Below are 9,671 nucleotides of genomic sequence, written 5' to 3'. Positions count from 1 at the left end.
GATGGGTTAATCATGCACCACTATTATAAAACCCTTTGACGTTTTCCCCCAAGCACGTTGATCCAGTATTACGACGGATACGGTCAACGAAATCTTGGACATCAAAGAGGTTTTCGATTGAATTTCCCCATGTTTCACAACGTACTCTTAGCGGTATCCTACGATACGTCTCACTCTATTTGTGTGTGTGCGCGTTTACGTGCGTGCGATTTATGCGGTTCACCCCTTTACTTTCAGCGCCCTGCGGTCCCAACAAAGGTCCCGAGCACGCCATTATGCACAGTGTGGAAGCGTGTTTCCCCCACGACACTAGACGGGCTGCTCGCCATAGTGTTCTATTGTGGCACGCTCCACCCTGAAGTTTGGTTTGTTGTATATCAAGGAATTGATAGGCACTCAAGAATGTGTGCATCGGCCGGGTTTAATCGTCCGACGCGCAATATGCGTTCAACTTATCGGTGTTCATGTGTCCTGCAGTTCACATTGTGACGCGCATTTAGCTGCGGTCTTCATCGATCCATGAGCCGAGTGATCCCCTGCCTAGGGTTTTATAGTAAGGTTCCCAATGTAACACAATCCCGGTGGTACGTCCAAAGACTAACTTTCTGACTAAGTTGTCTTTATTACCCAATAGTCCCAGGCCTTGTGACTTGTGGCTCATGTCTACGCCCATGGCCACCATTCGCTAAGATAGTTTTGAAGTCACTTTGAAGGCCCAGGAACAACTCTCTTAGCACATCGGTTAACCTGACGCCGCAGTCAACTCATGTGCTTGGATCGGATCGAGCTATTGAGTATTGGGCCTGCATACTCGCTCATCCGTATCCTTTGCGTACCGCCCCATGGCCCTTGTATGTCTGCACCACAGTTCCTGTTCGTTCCGTGCCTATGGCCGGATACGTATTGCACATCGGTATACCTGTCGCTACTCAGGCAACTCGTGTGCGTGGATTGGATCGAGAACATGGTGTGTGCCCCATGTTATAATTGATAGTCCATATCCACTTTATAGGTTAAAGTCATAAGTTGTGATTGCACAACCATTCTTCATAAGAGTTTAATCACTCTTCAACTAACTTTCGTTCTGGTGTCTTGGTATCAAATCGCGTAAGACACAAGATTCTACTGGCCAAATAGAATCTAGCACATTGGTTAACCTGGCGCCGCAGTCAACTCATGTGCTTGGATCGGATCGAGCTATTGAGTATTGGGCCTGCATACTCGCTCATCCGTATCCTTTGCGTACCGCCCCATGGCCCCGTCCTTAGAGTTAATGACTAGTAGGCTTAACTCTTTGTATGTCTGCACCACAGTTCCCGTTCGTTCCGTGCCGTGGCCGGATACGTATTGCACATCGGTATACCTGTCGCTACTCAGGCAACTCGTGTGCGTGGATTGGATCGAGCTCATGGGGTGTGTAGAGATTCCATGTTATAATTGCAAGTCCATATCCACTTTATAGGTTAAAGTCATAAGTTGTGATTGCACAACCATACTTCATAAGAGTTTAATAACTCTTCAACTAACTTTCGTTCTGGTGTCTTGGTATCAAATCGCATAAGACACAAGATTCTACTGGCCAAATAGAATCTAGCACATTGGTTAACCTGGCGCCGCAGTCAACTCATGTGCTTGGATCGGATCGAGCTATTGAGTATTGGGCCTGCATACTCGCTCATCCGTATCCTTTGCGTACCGCCCCATGGCCCCGTCCTTAGAGTTAATGACTAATAGGCTTAACTCTTTGTATGTCTGCACCACAGTTCCTGTTCGTTCCGTGCCGTGGCCGGATACGTATTGCACAACAGTAGATACCATCACCTGACGTATCTAACACACCACTATTGTAACTCGTCGTCGAAGGACCTTTCAAGTGCCTGATGGCCAGGGGAGCTCTTACACGGCACGGAGACACAGTGATGCTCGCCCATCACAGTGTACAACGATCGAGTTTGCTTAAGTGTCTGGGTACCTACACACCAGACACAATGCAATGGCCACGGATCCACACAAGGCACATCACATGCAGAAAGCTTCAGCAGATTATGACACATACCACACTCTTGTAACTCGTCGTCGAAGGGGCGTTCAAAGTGCCTTACGGCTAGGGGAGATCTAGCACGGCACGGAGACACAGTGATGGTTGCCCATCAAAGTGTACAACGATCGAGTTTGCTTTCCGCGCAAGCGTTCTAAGTGTCTGGGTACCTACACACCAGACACAATGCAATGGCCACGGATCCACACAAGGCACATCACATGCAGAAAGCTTCACCAGATTCTGACACATACCACACTCTTGTAACTCGTCGTCGAAGGGGCGTTCAAAGTGCCTTACGGCTAGGGGGGATCTAGCACGGCACGGAGACACAGTGATGGTCACCCATCAAAGTGTACAACGATCGAGTTTGCTTTCCGCGCAAGCGTTCTAAGTGTCTGGGTATCTAAGCACCAGACACAATGCAATGGCCACGGATCCACACAAGGCACATCACATGCAGAAAGCTTCACCAGATTCTGACACATACCACACACATGCAACTCGTCGTCGAAGGGGCGTTCAAGTGCCTTACGGCTAGGGGAGATCTAGCTCGGCACGGGGACACAGTGATGGTCACCCATCAAAGTGTACAACGAACGAGTTGGCTTTCAACAAATTCTGACACATAGCAAGCGAGCGACCGAGCTACACCGAAGGCAGCCCATGGTTGGTCACTCGCGGACGATCATCAGTAATGATCCTTCCGCAGGTTCACCTACGGAAACCTTGTTACGACTTTTACTTCCTCTAAATCATCAAGTTCGGTCAACTTCAGCCATGCCAGCTGCAGCTCACGAAGGAACCGCGGAAGGTAAGCCTCCAGAAACCTCACTAAATAATCCATCGGTAGTAGCGACGGGCGGTGTGTACAAAGGGCAGGGACGTAATCAGCACTAGCTAATGACTAGTGCTTACTAGAAATTCCAGGTTCATGGGGACCGTTGCAGTCCCCAATCCCGACTAGATGGGCATTTTAGTGATTTCCCGTTCCTCTCGGAATGGGGGCGCCTATTGGCGAGAACACGCTGCGACCCACATTGTAGCACGCGTGCAGCCCAGAACATCTAAGGGCATCACGGACCTGTTATCGCTCATTCTCAGCTTGCTAAACACAAGTTGTCCCGCTAAGCAGGGCAAACGTAGCCGACGACCGCCCGTGAAGGCGCCGCCCGGCTGTAACGTCAGGTGCTCCCGGAGGCGCACTGCTGACAGCGTTCTAGTTAGCATGTTTGAGTCACGTTCGTTATCGGAATTAACCAGACAAATCATTCCACGAACTAAGAACGGCCATGCACCACTACCCTTAAATTTGAGAAAGAGCTATCAATCTGTCTTACCTCGATAAGTTTGGACCTGGTAAATTTTCCCGTGTTGAGTCAAATTAAGCCGCAAGCTCCACTTCTTGTGGTGCCCTTCCGTCAATTCCTTTAAGTTTCAACTTTGCAACCATACTTCCCCCGGAACCCGATTTTGGTTTCCCGGAAGCGACTGAGAGCACCGAATAGGGGTAGCGTCTCCCAATTGCTAATTGGCATCGTTTACGGTTAGAACTAGGGCGGTATCTAATCGCCTTCGATCCTCTAACTTTCGTTCTTGATTAAAGAAAGCATCCATGGCAAACGCTTTCGCTTCAGTTGGTCCTACGACGGTCTACGAATTTCACCTCTCGCGCCGTAATACCAATGCCCCCAACTACTTCTGTTAATCATTACCTCTAGGTTTCTGACAAACCAACGAAATCGTATAAACCGAGGTCATATTCCATTATTCCATGCAAGATTATTCTCGGCCAACGCCAACCCCACGGGGGGGCCGGACGCTTTGTCTTAGCCTGCTTTGAGCACTCTAATTTGTTCAAGGTAAATGTGAGTATCTTGAGCACCATGAGGAGCCCGTGCCGGAGTTAACCGGTAGCACGGTACTCGTTCACAGAGTAACGCCCAAGTACACCATTGTGAGTCGCAGCCGTGAGCGCGCGCACGAACGGCCCCGGCGTGTAACCGGGCGCCCGTGGCGGTCACGTGTCTGGACGGGCAATCAACTTCGAACGTTTTAACCGCAACAACTTTAATATACGCTAGTGGAGCTGGAATTACCGCGGCTGCTGGCACCAGACTTGCCCTCCACTTGATCCTTGTTGAAGGATTTATACTCAACTCATTCCAATTATGGACCATCGTTAGAGAGGTCCATATTGTTATTTCTCGTCACTACCTCCCCGTACTGGGATTGGGTAATTTACGCGCCTGCTGCCTTCCTTGGATGTGGTAGCCATTTCTCAGGCTCCCTCTCCGGAATCGAACCCTGATTCCCCGTTACCCGTCGCAACCATGGTAGTCCTCTACACTACCATCAATAGTTGATAGGGCAGACATTTGAAAGATCTGTCGTCAGTCGACAAGCGACCATACGATCTGCGTCCTTATCCAGACTTCAACTCAAGCCGCCCGGAGGCGATTGGTTTAACTAATAAGTGCACCAGTTCAGCTACCCGCGAGGGCAACAGTCCCGGCATGTTGCATGTATTAGCTCTGGATTTTCCACAGTTATCCAAGTAACTAGTGGTAGGATGATCTTGTGAATTATAGCTGTTATACTGAGCCTTATGCGGTTTCACATTCATTTATGTTTGTACTTAGACATGCATGGCTTAACCTTTGAGACAAGCGTATATTACTGGTAGGATCAACCAGAATTCGTTCCACTACAGACACACACTCGCTTAGTGGGAAATAAATTTCCACACAACTCTCTCTCTCTAGAACCATATGGAATGGCTCTTTGGTGTTGGGTAAGGCACCAATTTGTTGGGGTGTAACGGTCACCACCAACTTTAAGTTTGTTAGGGCACAACGGAAACCACTAACTAAACTATAGGAAACTAAATTTCCTCACACATTATCTCTCACCATATTAGCACTAGGTGCTATCCACGATTGTACAACGTTTCAACTCTTGAATCGACCGTAGGGCCGCGGAATTGCTTCCGGGCCCCTATTCTCGCTATTAATTGTTCATCTCTTTCAATACATCGAGTTCGTTCCATTGGGTAGTTCGCATGGCGAACGTTTTGATGCAGCCCCCTGGGGGACCACGGCACTTTACACCGGGTATGGTGTATGCGCAACCTACAGATAACAATAAACCCCTTATGCGTGTGTAAACCGATGTTGGGCTGCTCAACATCTTTCATGGTTACATCACTTGCACCAGAACCCACGGTGCCGATTTGGTAATATGTTGTACATTTACTCTCAAGATGTACGCTTCGGCCCCTTATTCAGGGGCTCAAGCTATTACCAGCAAGAACAATCCTCATCCAGACTTGAACTCGAAACACCCGGAGGCGAACGGTTTAACTAATAAGTGCACCAGTCTTGAATCCATGCGTCGGTGGAAACAATGCCGGCGTGTTGCATGTATTAGCTCTGAACTTAGCGAGTGATTGCCTTGCAGCTGTCATACTGAGCGTAGAGCGTGATTATCGCTCACTTGAACCATGTTGAATGGCTCTTTGGTGTAGGGTAAGGCACCAATTTGTTGGGGCGTAACGGTCACCACCAACTTAAGACTTGCTTATAGGTATTTCAACGTTTTCAACTCTTAAATCGACCGTGTTTCATTATCATCTCTTCTTCTTATTAAATGCATAGAGTTCGTTCCATTGGGTAGTTCGCGTGGCGAACGGTTTGATGCAGCCCCCCGGGGGGGACCACGGCACTTTACACCGGGCATGGTGTATGCGCAACCTACAGATCACCAATATATTTGTGATCGATAATGCACACTTCTTACACGACTGACCAGTCGACAGCGCTGCCTTCCTATTATGCGTGTGTAAACCGATGTTGGGCTGCTCAACATCTTTCACGGTTACATCACTTGCACCCGAACCCATGGTGCCGATTTGGTAATATGTTGTACATGGTCTCAAGATGTACGCTTCGACCCCTTAAGGGCTCAAGCTATTACCAGCAAGATCAATCCTCATCCAGACTTGAACTCGAAACACCCGGAGGCGAACGGTTTAACTAATAAGTGCACCAGTCTTGAATCCATGCGTCGGTGGAAACAATGCCGGCATGTTGCATGTATTAGCTCTGAACATAGCGAGTGATTGCCTTGTAGCTGTCGAACTGAGCGTAGAATGTGATTATCGCTCACTTGAAAGGGTCAAGCCCTTTCGAGTCGTCCGGTTTTTACGCCAGACGACTCGGTTCACCATCTTTCGGGAAGGGACCGTCTCGGTCGCAAGCTGCTCCGGTCCCCAAACAACCTGCGACAAATGATAGGAAATGCCGACATCAATACGTGTTCAGTTTGGTTTATCGCTCATAGGTCTTTTTGACCATCGATCCCTGATTATAACTCTCAATTAAACAGTCAGGAGAGTAAGGCATGCCCATCGATATCTCATCGACAGGCGATACCGCAAGAACGGCCAACGACACATCAGGTGATCGATTATTGCTACGACTTTTGCTTAATCGTTTCCACTCCTTAGAGAAAGAAACCCCCGGGGACCGTCTCGGTCGCAAGCTGCTCCGGTCCCTAAACAACCTGCGACAAATGATAGGAAATGCCGACATCAATATGTGTTCAGTTTGGTTTATCGCTCATTGGTCTGTTTGACCATCGATCCCTGATTAAACTCTCAGTAATCCAGTCGGGAGAGTAAGGCATGCCCATCGATATCTCATCGACAGGCGATACCGCTTGAACGGCCAACGACACATCAGAGGATCGTATCTTGCTACAACTTTTGCTTAATCGTTTCTTCTCCTTGGAGAAAGAAACCCCCGGGGACCGTCTCGGTCGCAAGCTGCTCCGGTCCCTAAACAACCTGCGACAAATGATAGGAAATGCCGACATCAATACGTGTTCAGTTTGGTTTATCGCTCATTGGTCTTGTTTGACCATCGATCCCTGATTAATACTCTCAATTAGAAGGTCGGTAGAGTAAGGCATGCCCATCGATATCTCATCGACAGGCGATACCGCATGAACGGCCAACGACACATCAGAGGATCGTATCTTGCTACAACTCTTGCTTAATAGTTTCCACTCCTTGGAGAAAGAAACCCCCGGGGACCGTCTCGGCCGCAAGTTGCTCCGGTCCCTAAACAACCTGCGGCATCAAATGATAGGAAAAGCCGACATCAATACGTGTTCAGTTTGGTTTATCGCTCATAGGTCTGTTTGACCATCGATCCTAGAATTCAACTTTCGAGTAAGGCATGCCCGTCGATATCTCATCGATAGGCGATACCGGTAGAACGGCCAACGACACACATCTAGGATCGCATTTACTCTTCCTTGGATGGATAACCAATACCCTAGGACCGTTTCATCGCGAGCTGCTCCGGTCCTCAAACAACTCGCGAACCACCGATAGGATGATATTAGGAATGGCCGACTTTCATCCTTTAACTCTCAGTTCTGCTTACCAAAACATAGGTACTTGGACCTTAAAGACCACTATATGTTCCCCGATCGGGGGCAATCGGAACGTCTATCCATCATCAACATCGTTTCACTCATTCCGAACCACCAAATTGGACAGACAGTACCATATTCACCAACCGATTGCTTCAACTTCGCAAACTGTATGGTAAGTTCTACTAATTTCACATCTTACCATCGACTAATAGTGCATAAATCCACTTGGAAATCACTTTTCCTTGGTCCTCGGACCTTCTACGACAACGTCCAACAAATATCCGAAGTCGTTTCCCAACTTAGACCAAGCATTTCGTATCTTTACTTCTAATCGATTTTTTCTCTCATAATTGACGATCAAAATCTAAAAACCACATTTTGAGCCAGAAGCAGTCGTCCGATCGTCCTGGGGGTAGTCTCAATCGATTTAGAAGGGCCCAATTCATAAAGATACGTACTCAGTCAAATTCATGCTTCTGGCTCACCTACCCCCTATATAGAAAACGAAAGCGTACAGGCGTGGAAAACGTGCCATTTTTCTCCATCACGGACTTTTTTTTTCTCGTTGCACCGACTCTAGTAAAAAAGTGAAATTTTTTACTAGTTACCAACTTTTGCAAATTATCATCGGATATCACTTTTCATGGTCTATAGTAAGTTCTTATCACGTTTTAGTAGTTTTTGAAAAAAAAATTTTTTTGAACTTTTCAAAATTTTTCAAAACAAAGTTTTTGTAGGCGGTTTTGTGTATGGAGGGTTACTAGTCTCGGGGTCACTGTTTGACCAAAAAACCACTATATATCATTCGAAAGGTAATTTCAAGGGCTACAAAAAATTGTTCTACGGCACCCCCCTCCGACGTCTAGTATTCGAGTTATTGGCCAAAAACCATCACTTGAGCGATTTTTCGTTCAGGGTACCCGACTCTAGTAAAAAAGTGAAATTTTTCTCGATTGACCAAGTGTTGCAAATGACCATCGGATTTCACTTTTTATGGTCTATAGTGAGTTCTGATCACGATTTGGTACTTTTTGAAAAAATTTTTTTGACGCACTTTTCAAAATTTTGCAAAACCAAAACTTTTTAGGCGGTTTTGTGTATGGAGGGTTACTAGTCTCGGGGTCACTGTTTGACCAAAAAACCACTATATATCATTCGAAAGGTAATTTCAAGGGCTACAAAAAATTGTTCTACGGCACCCCCCTCCGACGTCTAGTATTCGAGTTATTGGCCAAAAACCGCAACTATAGCGGTTTTTCGTACAGGGTACCCGACTCTAGTAAAATGATGCGATTTTTACTAGTCTAGGAACTTTTTGGTCAAAAAATCAAGTATATGTCATTCGATAGATAATTTCAAGGGCTACCAAAAATTGTTCCACGACACCCCCCTGCGACGTCTAGTATTCGAGTTATTAGCCAAAAACCGCAACTTAAGCGGTTTTTCGTCCAGGGTACCCGACTCTAGTAAAATGATGCGATTTTTACTAGTCTAGGGAACTTTTTGGCCAAAAATCAAGTATATGTCATTCGATAGATAATTTCAAGGGCTACCAAAAATTGTTCCACGACACCCCCCTGCGACGTCTAGTATTCGAGTTATTAGCCAAAAACCGCAACTTAAGCGGTTTTTCGTCCAGGGTACCCGACTCTAGTAAAATGATGCGATTTTTACTAGTCTAGGGAACTTTTTGGCCAAAAATCAAGTATATGTCATTCGATAGATAATTTCAAGGGCTACCAAAAATTGTTCCACGACACCCCCCTGCGACGTCTAGTATTCGAGTTATTAGCCAAAAACCGCAATTATAGCGGTTTTTCGTCCAGGGTACCCGACTCTAGTAAAATGATGCGATTTTTACTAGTCTAGGGAACTTTTTGGCCAAAAATCAAGTATATGTCATTCGATAGATAATTTCAAGGGCTACCAAAAATTGTTCCACGACACCCCCCTGCGACGTCTAGTATTCGAGTTATTAGCCAAAAACCGCAATTATAGCGGTTTTTCGTCCAGGGTACCCGACTCTAGTAAAATGATGCGATTTTTACTAGTCTAGGGAACTTTTTGGCCAAAAATCAAGTATATGTCATTCGATAGATAATTTCAAGGGCTACCAAAAATTGTTCCACGACACCCCCCTGCGACGTCTAGTATTCGAGTTATTAGCCAAAAACCATTCATACTTGAGCAT

The 9,671-nt window shown here is 46.6% G+C and overlaps 1 non-coding gene across 1 annotated transcript; it reads right to left on the bottom strand.

Moving 5' to 3' along the window:
- Nucleotides 1-390: 390 nt before the first annotated feature.
- Nucleotides 391-548, bottom strand: LOC125773850 (5.8S ribosomal RNA). Its single transcript, XR_007420415.1, has one exon. It is a non-coding gene; the product is annotated as a 5.8S ribosomal RNA (ribosomal RNA).
- Nucleotides 549-9,671: the final 9,123 nt, after the last annotated feature.

Source organism: Anopheles funestus, assembly GCF_943734845.2.
Source record: "Anopheles funestus chromosome X unlocalized genomic scaffold, idAnoFuneDA-416_04 X_unloc_58, whole genome shotgun sequence".
NCBI lineage: Eukaryota > Metazoa > Arthropoda > Insecta > Diptera > Culicidae > Anopheles > Anopheles funestus.
Note: the sequence above shows the minus strand (reverse complement) of the source record. Positions and strands in the feature narration are given on the sequence as shown.